We start from the raw sequence: 15000 nt of genomic DNA on the forward strand, positions 1-15000 counted from the left end.
GCGGGCATTAATAAATAAATATATATATAATATATATTATAAAGTGAATAATAATATTAACCATTATATATAATATATAAGAAAATAAAAGATTTTTTCGAATCTCTCATCATGTGATTGCATATCATTTATTTATTTATATGTGTTTTCGGTCTCATAAAAAAAATAATAAAAGACTTTTTCAAATCTGTTTATTTTTTTATAGACAGAGTAGTTTTACTCTAAAGTTAACAAAATCGAGTAAGCAACTCATGATGTTTTGATATTGAATGGATTAAACTCTAGATTCTTTATAATTATACAAATAATAAATAAGAATATTTTGAAAATTGAATGTGTGAAAAGAAATTAACTAAATAATAAAAATATTTTTCTTAACAATGTTTTGAAAAATTTTATTCTGCCCAGTGCTCTGAATGTCAATGTGAAGAAATTCGAGTAAGCGCGTTTAAACGGCTGTATTAAATATTAAGATCATAAGAGAGAGGTAGCCAAATACTACCTCGTCATACAAATAGTGATGAATATGAATGGATTAACTAGTTTTACTCTATGTTAACAAAATCGAGTAAGCTGCTCGTGATGTTTTGATATTGAATGGATTAAACTCTAGATTCTTTATTATACAAATAATAAATAAGAATATTTTGAAAATTGAATGTGTGAAAAGAAATTAACTAAATAATAAAAATATTTTTCTTAACAATGTTTTGAAAAATTTCATTCTGCCAAGTGCTCTGAATGTCAATGTGAAGAAATTCGAGTAAGCGCGTTTAAACGGCTGTATTAAATATTAAGATCATAAGGAGGTAGCCAAATACCTCGTCATACAAATAGTGATGATGAATATGAATGGTTTAACTAGTTTTACTCTAATTTTAACAAAATCGAGTAAGCAGCTCATGATGTTTTGATATTGAATGGATTAAACACTAGATTATTTATTATACAAATAATAAATGAGAATATTTTGAAAATTGAATGTGTGAAAAGAAATTAACTAAATAATAAATATTTTTCTTAACAATGTTTTGAAAAATTTCATTCTGCCAAGTGCTCTGAATGTCAATGTGAAGAAATTCGAGTAAGCGCGTTTAAACGGCTGTATTAAATATTAAGATCATAAGGTAGCCAAATACCTCGTCATCATACAAATAGTGATGATGAATATGAATGGTTTAACTAGTTTTACTCTAATGTTAACAAAATCGAGTAAGCAGCTCATGATGTTTTGATATTGAATGGATTAAACACTAGATTCTTTATTATACAAATAATAAATAAGAATATTTTGAAAATTGAATGTGTGAAAAGAAATTAACTAAATAATAAAAATATTTTTCTTAACAATGTTTTGAAAAATTTCATTCTGCCCATAAATAAATTTTAGAGTAAAACTACTTTGAATTTTTTCATTGTCGCTTAATAATGAGGTACTGAGCCATTATTTGTTTTTTAAACGGCTGTAGCAAATATTAAGATCATAAGGTAGCCAAATACCTCGTCATACAAATAGTGATGATGAATATGAATGGTTTAACTAGTTTTACTCTAATGTTAACAAAATCGAGTAAGCAGCTCATGATGTTTTGATATTGAATGGATTAAACACTAGATTCTTTATTATACAAATAATAAATAAGAATATTTTGAAAATTGAATGTGTGAAAAGAAATTAACTAAATAATAAATATTTTTCTTAACAATGTTTTGAAAAATTTCATTCTGCCAAGTGCTCTGAATGTCAATGTGAAGAAATTCGAGTAAGCGTGGTTGATGAGATGAAAAAATTTATTACAAAAAAAAAAAATGATGGCTCAGTTCATCATTATTAAGCGATAATGAAAAAATACAAAGTAGTTTTACTCTAAAATTTATTACAAAAAAAAAAAAATGATGGCTCAGTTCATCATTATTAAGCGATAATGAAAAAATACAAAGTAGTTTTACTCTAAAATTTATTACAAAAAAAAAAAATGATGGCTCCGCTATGTCATTATTAAGCGACAATGAAAAAATACAAAGTAGTTTTACTCTAATGCTGACAAAAATTTGATTCTGTCCAGTGCTCTGAATGTTGTCAATGTGAAGAAATTTCAGTAAGCGCTGTTGAACGGCGGCATTAAATATTAAGGTCTTAAGTTAGACAAAGTCCTCATCATCGAATTAGTGATGCATATGAATGGATTAACGAGATTCCTACTGTCCCTATATTTAAAAAAAAAATGTTGACTCTCATCACCACATCATTATGAAAAAATTTAATAAAATATTGGCTCATCACATTATTGTGAAGAAAATAATAAAATATTGGCTCATCCTATCATTATGAAGTAAAAAAAAGAAAAATACTGAGTAGTTTCATTCTAATTTCAAAGTAGAAAAATTTATTTAAAAAAAATGTTGGCTCTCATCGCCACATCATTGTGAAAAAAGAAAAAATATTGGCTCACACATCATTATTAAGCGATAAAAATAACGATAGAGTAGTTTTACTCTAATGCTTACACAAAAATGTGATACTGTAAGCGCGGTTGAACGGCGGAATTAAATATTAACGTCATTAGGTAGACAAAGTTCTCGTCATCTAATTAGTGACACATATGAATGGATTAACGAGTTTCCTACTGTCCCTAGGAAAATTATACTGTCCCTTGTTTGCTGATGATAGATGTATTAAAATTATTTAGTTTTACTCTACTCTACTCTATTACTTATACACAAAAATGTTGTTTGCTAATGAGATGAATGTATAGATGGATGGATGTATGTATTAAAATTATTTAGTTTTACTCCTCTACTAATAATAACAATACTACTACACAAAACAAAACAAAATATAAAATGTATTGTGGATTTAATAAAATCTATAATGATTTTCCTTTATAATAGTACCAAAAATAATAAAGAAAAGTTAAATTTTTATACAAATTTGTTAAATTTGTGAAAATAATACTATTTATTAGTTAAATGTTATAAATTGAAAAAAATGTGGACTAAAATCTATAATGATTTTCATACAAAATCCCAAAAATAATAAAGAAAAGTATATTTTTCATACAAATTTTTACAATTTAAGGAAATATTTCATAAAATAATAAAATTTTTGAAAAAATCGAAAATTTTTTATTTTGAAATATTGAACAATTTGAAAAGAAAATCTATTTAGATGTTGATATTAGTTCATATTGTATGAAATTTCTTAAAAAAATTATCAAAATCGATAAAATTTTATTTTAATTTTTCTTACTTTTGTAAGTTAGGGAAATAGAAATTTTGAAATTTTGAAATTTCAAAAAAAAAAAATCTACAATTTTAGAAAATTTAAAAATTTTTTTTATCCAAAAATTAGTAATAATTCGTACGATTCATAATCAAAAAGAAAATTTCAAAAAAGTTGCTTAGAACTCAAGATATACAATTTTAAAGTTTCGGAAAACGAAATTGGCGGGGAAGTTGTATGTAACTATCTCTATATACTCTTGACATAAAATGCAGAGATACTAAATATTCACACAAAACATCAAAAATACTAATATACGGTGTGTTACAATTGATTTAAGAATGAAAATCGAATGCGAATGATGATATTGTGCAAGAATGTTACAACGTGAATGTTGGAACTATTTGCTTGTTTTTTTTTTATATTGTGTATTGAGGTTTTTAAATATCTATTTTATTATTTGCGTTGAATATATGTGGTATAGTATTTTGTGTGTGGGGAGAGCAATGAAAACTTTTTTTAGTTTATTTGCCGCTAACGATGAATCTATTTAAGTTTGTCGACAAATTTTTTTAGTTTGTTGATTGAACTGTATAGTTATTCGTTAGTGTAAAATTATTTATTTTATTTTTTTTTTATAATTTTAATTTTTCTTTATTGAAATATTAAAATTAATTTTTATTCAATGTGCTAAAATTATTTATGATGCTTTGGTCTCTAGAACAAGAATTTTTTTATATTCTTGGGGATTTCAATATTTGCATTGGTAAATTTATTTTGTTAAAATCGAATAAAGAAAAATAAGTATTTTCTTAGTTTTTTTTATATAAGATTTTTTTGGTGAAGATTTTTTGGTGTTTTTCAAAAATGTATAAAATGTAAAAATGAAATATGAATGAAATGTAATTCTTAATTGCATATCAAAAAATATCATATATATTGAAAAATATTATATGATGCAATGTGAAATAAATGATAATAGAACAATATATTGTTTAAAAATCAAGAACAGTGAATTTGGAATGACGAATATGACGCGATAAAAAGCTGATTTTCGTTAAATTTCTTTTCAACTAAAACCAATTGAAAACAAATAATATAAATAAAACATTATTCTGGTTGATCCTGCCAGTAGTTATATGCTTGTCTCAAAGATTAAGCCATGCATGTCTAAGTACACACGAATTAAAAGTGAAACCGCAAAAGGCTCATTATATCAGTTATGGTTCCTTAGATCGTTAACAGTTACTTGGATAACTGTGGTAATTCTAGAGCTAATACATGCAATATAAATACGGACCTTTGGGACGTATGCTTTTATTAGGCTAAAACCAAGCGATCGCAAGATCGTTATTATGGTTGAACTCTAGATAACTTGCTGATCGTATGGTCTTGTACCGACGACAGATCTTTCAAATGTCTGCCCTATCAACTTTTGATGGTAGTATCTAGGACTACCATGGTTGCAACGGGTAACGGGGAATCAGGGTTCGATTCCGGAGAGGGAGCCTGAGAAACGGCTACCACATCTAAGGAAGGCAGCAGGCGCGTAAATTACCCACTCCCAGCTCGGGGAGGTAGTGACGAAAAATAACAATACAGGACTCATATTAGAGGCCCTGTAATTGGAATGAGTACACTTTAAATCCTTTAACAAGGACCTATTGGAGGGCAAGTCTGGTGCCAGCAGCCGCGGTAACTCCAGCTCCAATAGCGTATATTAAAGTTGTTGCGGTTAAAACGTTCGTAGTTGAACTTGTGCTTCATACGGGTAGTACAACTATAATTGTAGTTTGTACTGTACCTTATGTATGTAAGCGTATTACCGGTGGAGTTCTTATATGTATTAAATACTTGTATTTGTGCATATTCCTCCTATTTAAACCTGCTTCAGTGCTCTTCATCGAGTGTTGTTGTGGGCCGGTACAATTACTTTGAACAAATTAGAGTGCTTAAAGCAGGCTCCAAATGCCTGAATATTTTGTGCATGGAATAATGAAATAAGACCTCTGTTCTACTTTCATTGGTTTTTAGATCAAGAGGTAATGATTAATAGAAGCAGTTTGGGGGCATTAGTATTACGACGCGAGAGGTGAAATTCTTGGACCGTCGTAAGACTAACTTAAGCGAAAGCATTTGCCAAAGATGTTTTCATTAATCAAGAACGAAAGTTAGAGGTTCGAAGGCGATCAGATACCGCCCTAGTTCTAACCATAAACGATGCCAGCTAGCAATTGGGTGTAGCTACTATCATGGCTCTCTCAGTCGCTTCCCGGGAAACCAAAGCTTTTGGGCTCCGGGGGAAGTATGGTTGCAAAGCTGAAACTTAAAGGAATTGACGGAAGGGCACCACCAGGAGTGGAGCCTGCGGCTTAATTTGACTCAACACGGGAAAACTTACCAGGTCCGAACATAAGTGTGTAAGACAGATTGATAGCTCTTTCTCGAATCTATGGGTGGTGGTGCATGGCCGTTCTTAGTTCGTGGAGTGATTTGTCTGGTTAATTCCGATAACGAACGAGACTCAAATATATTAAATAGATGCTTTCAGGATTATGGTGTTTGAAGCTTTTGTAGCCTTCATTCATGAGTGCAGTAAAATGTGTGAGTGTTTGAATGTGTTTATGAAAGTGGAGCCGTACCTGTTGGTTTGTCCCATTATAAGGACACTAGCTTCTTAAATGGACAAATTGCGTCTAGCAATAATGAGATTGAGCAATAACAGGTCTGTGATGCCCTTAGATGTCCTGGGCTGCACGCGCGCTACAATGAAAGTATCAACGTGTATTTCCTAGACCGAGAGGTCCGGGTAAACCGCTGAACCACTTTCATGCTTGGGATTGTGAACTGAAACTGTTCACATGAACTTGGAATTCCCAGTAAGTGTGAGTCATTAACTCGCATTGATTACGTCCCTGCCCTTTGTACACACCGCCCGTCGCTACTACCGATTGAATTATTTAGTGAGGTCTCCGGACGTGATCACTGTAACGCCTTGTGTGTTACGGTTGTTTCGCAAAAGTTGACCGAACTTGATTATTTAGAGGAAGTAAAAGTCGTAACAAGGTTTCCGTAGGTGAACCTGCGGAAGGATCATTAATGTGTTCCTAACCGATAAAAAAAATTTTTTTATATATTTATATATAAAAAATATTAATAAAAAAAAAAACATAATGCCCTTTAAAAAAAAAGGCTAATAAAAATAAAATTAAAAATATTTAAATATTTTTTTTTTATAAAAAAAAAAGAGAAAAACACTAAAAGTGTTATTGAAAGAAAAACTCTTTAATAATAAAATAATATTATATTTAATAATATTATAAAAAAAGTCGTTGGAAATTATATATATATATATAATATATTTTCTTTTATTCTCTTTTATTAAAAAAAGATGTACTGATTTATGAACTTAAATCATACATTGGATGGGAATATTTGAAATATATATAATATATTCATTTTAGTGTACTGGCAATACAATTTATTGTATATCCATACATTGCATAAAAATTAAACTCACAATTATAGTTGTACTTGTATACAAGTTAAAAAAAATTGTTCTTTCTAAAAGAACTAAGATATTCGCAACAAACTTTGTGGTATGTTTTAAAATTAAAAAAAATATTATTGAAGGAATTGATATATGCCAATTTGGTTTGGTGTATTTTTGATTTCTTTCAATAAACAAATTTATGAATTGCTATTTAAACAAAAATAAATATATCACTCTAAGCGGTGGATCACTTGGCTCATGGGTCGATGAAGAACGCAGCAAACTGTGCGTCATCGTGTGAACTGCAGGACACATGAACATCGACATTTTGAACGCATATCGCAGTCCATGCTGTAAGGTACTTTAATTTATAATTAGAGTGCTGCTTGGACTACATATGGTTGAGGGTTGTAAGACTATGCTAAATAAGTTGCTTTAAAAATCTTTTATATATTTAATATGTAAAATTTTTTAAAAGCACATGTTGTATTACTGGATATTCTACTATATTCATAATACTAAAAGTTAAAGATACAAAACCTCTAACGAATAAAATCAGAGTATTTAATATTATATATTTTATATTCATTTTTTTATTGAGGAAGGTCTAGCATAAAATATTTTTTTATGAAACTAGGATTGCCTCTCTATTAAAAAGAATTTTTTATTTAAACAGAAAATAAAAGAAATGATTTCTATTTGTGGTTTTGATATTTTATGATTTAAAAAATTTTTTTATTACAACCTCAACTCATATGGGATTACCCCCTGAATTTAAGCATATTAATGAGGGGAGGAAAAGAAACTAACAAGGATTTTCTTAGTAGCGGCGAGCGAAAAGAAAATAGTTCAGCACTAAGTCACTTTGTCTTTATGGCAAATGTGAGATGCAGTGTATGGAATGTCAAATTTCTAGTATGAGAAATTAACGATTTAAGTCCTTCTTAAATGAGACCATTTACCCAAAGAGGGTGCCAGGCCCGTATAACGTTAATGATTACTAGATGGCATTTCCAAAGAGTCGTGTTGCTTGATAGTGCAGCACTAAGTGGGTGGTAAACTCCATCTAAAACTAAATATAACCATGAGACCGATAGTAAACAAGTACCGTGAGGGAAAGTTGAAAAGAACTCTGAATAGAGAGTTAAATAGTACGTGAAACTGCTTAGAGGTTAAGCCCGATGAACCTGAATATCCGTTATGGAAAATTCATCTTTATGATTTTAATATTTATAATATTATAATAATGGTGTGCATTTTTTCTATAAAGGACATTGTAATCTATTAACATAAATATATTTATCATAAGATCATTTGCTTAAGTTTATTCAAATTATTTTGCTTGCATTTTAATATCGAATAAATGCTTTTGATTTGATAAAGTGTTGATAGATTTATTATATATAGTGCTTAAATATTTATATTTTATAATAGCATATTGATCATTGATCTTTATGTTTATTATATGCACTTATATGATTAACAATGCGAAAGATTCAGGATACCTTCGGGACCCGTCTTGAAACACGGACCAAGGAGTCTAACATATTTGCAAGTTATTGGGAATAAAAACCTAATAGCGTAATTAACATAACTTAATTTAATGGGATTAGTTTTTAGCCTATTTATAGTCTATTAATTCAATCCCGGGGCGTTCTATACAGTTATGTATAATAGTATTTATATTATTTATACCTCTAACTAGAGCGTACCTTGAGCATATATGCTGTGACCCGAAAGATGGTGAACTATACTTGATCAGGTTGAAGTCAGGGGAAACCCTGATGGAAGACCGAAACAGTTCTGACGTGCAAATCGATTGTCAGAATTGAGTATAGGGGCGAAAGACCAATCGAACCATCTAGTAGCTGGTTCCCTCCGAAGTTTCCCTCAGGATAGCTGGTGCATTTAAAAATTATGTAAAATAATCTTATCTGGTAAAGCGAATGATTAGAGGCCTTAGGGTCGAAACGATCTTAACCTATTCTCAAACTTTAAATGGGTAAGAACCTCACCTTTCTTGGTATGAAGGTAGTGGTTGTGATATAATGTGCCCAGTGGGCCACTTTTGGTAAGCAGAACTGGCGCTGTGGGATGAACCAAACGTAATGTTACGGTGCCCAAATTAACAACTCATGCAGATACCATGAAAGGCGTTGGTTGCTTAAAACAGCAGGACGGTGGACATGGAAGTCGTAATCCGCTAAGGAGTGTGTAACAACTCACCTGCCGAAGCAACTAGCCCTTAAAATGGATGGCGCTTAAGTTGTATACCTATACATTACCGCTAAAGTAAATGGTTTATGTTCAATTTCGGTTGGATTATAAACTTTGAAACTTTAGTGAGTAGGAGGGTACAATGGTGAGCATAGAAGTGTTTGGCGTAAGCCTGCATGGAGCTGCCATTGGTACAGATCTTGGTGGTAGTAGCAAATAATCGAATGAGACCTTGGAGGACTGAAGTGGAGAAGGGTTTCGTGTGAACAGTGGTTGATCACGAGTTAGTCGGTCCTAAGTTTAAGGCGAAAGCCGAAAATTTTCAAGTTATAATGAAAAGGAAGTAAAATTGCTTAGTAATTAAACACTTGAATAATTTTGAACGAAAGGGAATACGGTTCCAATTCCGTAACCTGTTGAGTATCCGTTTGTTATTAAATATGGGCCTTGTGCTCATCCTGGCAACAGGAACGACCATAAAGAAGCCGTCGAGAGGTATCGGAAGAGTTTTCTTTTCTGTTTTATAGTCGTACTACCATGGAAGTCTTTCGAAGAGAGATATGGTAGATGGACTAGAAGAGCATGACATTTACTGTTGTGTCGATATTTTCTCCTCGGACCTTGAAAATTTATGGTGGGGTCACGCAAACTTCTCAACAGGCCGTACCAATATCCGCAGCTGGTCTCCAAGGTGAAGAGTCTCTAGTCGATAGAATAATGTAGGTAAGGGAAGTCGGCAAATTAGATCCGTAACTTCGGGATAAGGATTGGCTCTGAAGATTGAGATAGTCGGGCTTGATTGGGAAGCAATAACATGGTTTATGTACTCGTTCTGGGTAAATAGAGATTCTCGGATCTTGTTCCCCGGATAGTAGTTACGTAGCCAATTGTGGAACTTTCTTGCTAAAATTTTTAGGGAATTATCGCAAGATATATTCCTTTTAAATTATAACGACTATCAATTAACAATCAATTCAGAACTGGCACGGACTTGGGGAATCCGACTGTCTAATTAAAACAAAGCATTGTGATGGCCCTAGCGGGTGTTGACACAATGTGATTTCTGCCCAGTGCTCTGAATGTCAAAGTGAAGAAATTCAAGTAAGCGCGGGTAAACGGCGGGAGTAACTATGACTCTCTTAAGGTAGCCAAATGCCTCGTCATCTAATTAGTGACGCGCATGAATGGATTAACGAGATTCCTACTGTCCCTATCTACTCACTTGTGCGTTTTACGTTGAGCTGATCAGACGTGTTTTTATAAGCGGATTTTCGGTACGTAAATTTAAAGTGTTATAGTGCGAATATTAAAAAGAGCGATAGTGGATTTTAAAGCTTGGACTCAGTAGATTCGGGAGAAAGTGATATTTTGTGAATCGGTTGGCGGATGCCTAAGATATAGGCAGATTAAAAATCGGTTGACGAAGAATCAAACGTGTGTATTATTATACATAGTGTGTGTGTGTGTAATAGAAAAGTTGAGACTCCGCTGGCAAAAGTTGAGACTCCGCTGACAAGGTGTCTCAAGGCCAAACTCCGGCGGCTGTTTTGGTGGTGCCATACGTGTGGGTAAGTGAGTTGGTGTTGCCACTAGGTGGGTGTGTGACTCCACTAAGTGGTTTGTGACTCGGATAGGTTCGTGTCTCGGCTAAGTACTTCCGGTTTTGGGTTGACCATTTCCGGTTTGTGTCTTGGCTAAGTGTTTCCGGTTTGTGTCTTGGCTAACCACTTCCGGTTTTGGGTTGGCCATTTCCGGTTTGTGTCTTGGCTAAGTGGTTCGTACCTTGGCTAACTGGTTGGTGTCTTGGCTGTGTTGCCAATTTGTGTCTCTGCTAATAAGGGTATTCCTGTGTGATTACATTCTTTGTAATATATAGTAGGGGTATTCCCGTAGTTTTGAAGAGGGAAATTTTTCAAAATTCTATTTTTGCTGGTTTTTCTTCATTTTTACTGATATTTGGGTTGTTTTTTCGGGGTTTTTACTATGCCTCCTGCTAGTAAGCGGAAGGGTGAGAAGCCGAAGGGTGATGCGTCGGATACTGCCACCGATGATACCCGTTCTGTGCCGCCGGCTGGTGTACCCAAGGTGCGCCACACCGACAGCGAGGCGGAGGAATCGGTGGAAAGTAAGTCGAAGCGCCCGAAACCTAGCTCGCCGAAGCTGAAAAGAGGTGCTGTTGCTGCTGTTGCCGCTGTAGCTACGGGTAATGTTGTGGACCCGATGAGTGTCACTGATGATCTAGTGAGTGAAGAGGAGGTTACTGGTGGCAGGAAACCTCGTTTGAGGAAGAGGGGCGCATCGATGAGGGAGAAGGCCAGCGTCAGTGTTGAGGAGATGAAAGCGGTGACGGATGGGGTGACTACCATGGTACTCGCTGATGGCGTCGATCAGCAGCTTGCGCGTGGTGTGCTGCAACAGTGCTCTAAATATGAGGTCCTGTTGATGAGGTTGGTGGCTGAAAATGAACGCCTTAAGGGGAGATTGGAAGCTGCAGTTCCTGCTGTTTCATCTGCTCCAGCTGCTGGGCCTGTTTTTGCAGTTCCCAGAATCCCAGCTGAACGACCTGTGAGAGCTGATATGCGCGCAGCCGTAACTGCTGTTACCCCAAAGCCTGTGGAGACGTGGTCGGTGGTGGTTAAGGGGAAAAAGGGTGTCTCGTCTAAGGAGGTAGTGGAGAAGGTCCAGAAGGAGGTTGGCCCCACTTTAGGTGTGCGTGTGCATGATTTGCGACCTATGCGCGATGGCGGAGCGGTCATCCGGACCCCGTCGGTAGCTGAGAGGGAGAAGGTGGCGAAGAATGCCAAGTTCGGTGAGGTTGGGTTGGAGGTGTCGGTGAGAGACAAACTTGGACCGAGGATCGTCGTACAGCGAGTTCATCCGGAGATTACCCCGGATGAATTTATGACGGAGCTGTACGAGATGAATCTCAAACAGAAGATGTCTGAGGAGGTCTTTAAGCGGAGCGTTCGTCTGGTGACTGGCCCTTGGAAAGCGAGTGGTGGTGCAGTGAATGTCGTCCTTGAGGGCAATGCTGATACCATGCAGCATATGCTTGACGCTGGTAGGTGCTACATAAAGTGGTTCTCATTTATGGTACGACAGCACGATGCAGTTCCTAGTTGCTTTAGATGCCTGGGTTTCGACCACATGGTACGGAACTGCAGGATGGACACTGATGTCTGTCGTTTATGTGGCACGGCCGGCCACTTAGCCTCACGCTGCCAGAATGAGGTGAGATGCAGGAACTGTGCCTTTAAGGGGCTTCCGGCTGGGCATCTGATGATGTCTGCAGCCTGTCCGGTATACAGCGCCATTGTTGCCAAGGCGAACGCACGCCATTAATATGGAGGGTACAGATTTGAAAATCTTGCAGCTTAACTGCCAGCGGGCATATTCGGTGATTTGCGAACTAGGTCAAGCGATGTACAACCTGAATGCGACTTTTGCACTCGTGCAGGAGCCGTATGTCACGGATGGTCACATCAGGGGTTTGCCGGGGGGTATGCGAGCGTTTACGGACTTGGGGGGCAACGCCGCTATTATAATTAAGGACAGTTACATTAACTGTACGGTTATGAGTAGGAGTGATTGGGGAGTCTGCGTTAGCGTAGAGGGCGGTTTTGGTAGAATGCTACTGACAAGCATCTACTGTAGGTTTGGGGGGCCTCTTGAACCCTATTTAGGGTACATGGATTCGGTACTACTACTGGATAGTAGTTCACCTATAATCCTTGGTTTAGACGCAAATGCATGCTCTCGCATGTGGTTCTCTAAGATGGGCGGGAATACTTCTGCTCATCAGAACTACTTGCGAGGTGTCATGCTTAGTGAATGGCTGGTCACAAAGCGGCTCATTGTCCTCAATGAGCCTAGTGATATGTACACTTTTGATGGTCCAAGAGGATGTAGTGACATTGACGTGACGTTAGCCAATGTGGGGGCAATGACAGAATACCGTTTTAGCTGGAAGATTAGGGATGACTTTGGTGTGAGTGATCATAGTCTCATTGAGATTGTGGTCTCCCACCAACGGGCAACGGACGGGACGTACCTACCACGCAAGTGGAAACTACGCGACGTCAATTGGGATAACTATGCTGACGCATTTCGGTGGGCAGCGTTGGATGTTCCAATTGACGACTTTAGGGCACTTACTATTGACAGTCAAGTCAGCCTGATAGATCGGTGGATGTGTACCACTAATGATACTCTCCTTGGTCGTTGTCGCAAGACTCGTCAGGGAGGGGTCAGGTGGTGGACTCGCGAGCTGGATCTGATGCGGAGGAGCGTTCGTCGTCTCAGGAAGCGATTCCAGAGGGGAAGGCGCTCTAATGCAGAAGATCTGGTGCAGCGAAAAGCTGACTATCTGGCTGCCTTGAGAGTCTACAAGGACAGAATCGTGAGTGTGAAGGAGGACGAGTGGCGTACTTTCGTACAGGACAACAGGGATGACCCCTGGGGTAAGGTTTACCGTATCCTTAGGGGTAGACGGCAACAGGCGGACTTGTCAGGTCTTCGGGTTGGTAACACAACGTTGCTGACGTGGAGACAGTGCACGGACGCCTTGCTTGAGACTTTCTTTCCGGGGGCGGAATCGGCTGATCATCTTCCCTATGGGGAGATGATTAGTCCTCCGCCACTGGAGAGAATGGAAGTTGATGATAGCATATACCGAGTCAAAAGTAGGAAATCTCCGGGTATTGATGGTATGACTGGAGAGATGTGTAAAAGCATCTGGAAGGCCATACCGGAATATCTGGAGTCAGTCTTTGGGAGGTGTATCAGTGAGGGCTATTTCCCTGAGGCTTGGAAGCAGGCTAAAGTTGTGGTGCTCCTGAAGTCGCCCGATAAAGTGAGGAGTGATCCACGCTCATATCGGGGTATCAGCCTCCTTCCGGTACTTGGAAAAGTGCTGGAAAGGATGATGGTATATAGACTGAGGGAGTCCTACAATGAGGTGGCTTCTGAGTTTCAGTTCGGATTTAAAGAGGGGAAATCTGTTGAGGACGCGTGGCACCATGTCAAGTCTAGCGTTGTAAACTCTGCAAGCAAATATGTCCTTGGCATATTTGTTGATTTTAAGGGTGCGTTTGATTATCTCTCTTGGAGAGAGGTTCTTGATAGACTGCGTTTAGTTGGCTGTCGAGAGCTCTCCCTATGGAGTAGTTACTTCAGCGGCAGGAAAGCTTTTGTGGTAGGCGCCAACGATACTGTTTGCAGGGATGTTGCCAGGGGCTGCCCTCAGGGGTCTATCTGTGGTCCATTTATTTGGAACCTAATGATGGATCCCTTGTTGAGGTCTCTGGCGGCGTCTTGCCGACTCTGTGCTTACGCGGATGACTTGCTCATCTTAATCGAAGGTCAGTCTCGTGCTGAGCTGGAGAGAAGAGGTGAGCAGGCCATGCGTGAGGTCAATGAGTGGGGGAACAGTGTCGGTGTTGAAGTGTCGAGGGAGAAAACCGTGATGATGATGCTGAAAGGCATCTTATCGCGGACTCGTTCCCCGTCAGTTCGATCTGGTGACGTTTTTCTCAGATACGTGACCCAGGTCAAGTATCTGGGAATTACGATGGGTGAGAGAATGAGCTTCTTCGCTCATCTCTCTGTGGTTCGAGAAAAGCTGACTGTCGTTGCAAGTTGTATCAGACGCATCCTTAGAAGTGACTGGGGTCTTGGCAGGCGTGCTGTGCGTACCATATATGGTGGACTTTTCGTTGCTTGTGCAACGTTTGGCTCATCCGTATGGTACGAAACGGTTATGTCTGTTGTGGGCCGCCAAAAGTCATTGACTTGTCAGAGAGTTGCAATGCTGGCTTGCATGCCAGTTTGCCATACGGTCTCGACGGATGCTCTTCAGGTCCTGCTGGGTGCGGCTCCCCTTGACTTGGAAGTAATACGGCGTGGTATTGCTTTTAAGGTCAAGAAGGGGCTGCCACTTCTTAGTCATGACTGGATTTCTGCTTCTGACGTGGTAGGGTTGGACTCAAGACGGACGAAACTCCTGCTGGACGATCATCTTGTTTCAAGATGGCGTTCACGCTGGACGAACAGCAACAACGGGCGGGTC

At 37.4% G+C, this 15000-nt stretch overlaps 2 non-coding genes and 1 pseudogene across 2 annotated transcripts; all 3 read left to right on the forward strand.

The window, feature by feature from the left end:
* The first annotated feature begins 4335 nt into the window (after positions 1 to 4335).
* LOC135962993 (small subunit ribosomal RNA) lies at positions 4336 to 6322 on the forward strand. Its single transcript, XR_010576803.1, has one exon. It is a non-coding gene; the product is annotated as a small subunit ribosomal RNA (ribosomal RNA).
* A 625-nt stretch (positions 6323 to 6947) lies between these two features.
* On the forward strand, positions 6948 to 7127 carry LOC135962966 (5.8S ribosomal RNA). Its single transcript, XR_010576777.1, has one exon. It is a non-coding gene; the product is annotated as a 5.8S ribosomal RNA (ribosomal RNA).
* Positions 7128 to 7457: 330 nt separating this feature from the next.
* LOC135962933 (large subunit ribosomal RNA) overlaps positions 7458 to 15000 on the forward strand; it is a 9986-nt pseudogene continuing 2443 nt past the window's right edge.

This window comes from Calliphora vicina, chromosome X, assembly GCF_958450345.1.
Source record: "Calliphora vicina chromosome X, idCalVici1.1, whole genome shotgun sequence".
In the NCBI taxonomy this organism is placed as follows: domain Eukaryota; kingdom Metazoa; phylum Arthropoda; class Insecta; order Diptera; family Calliphoridae; genus Calliphora; species Calliphora vicina.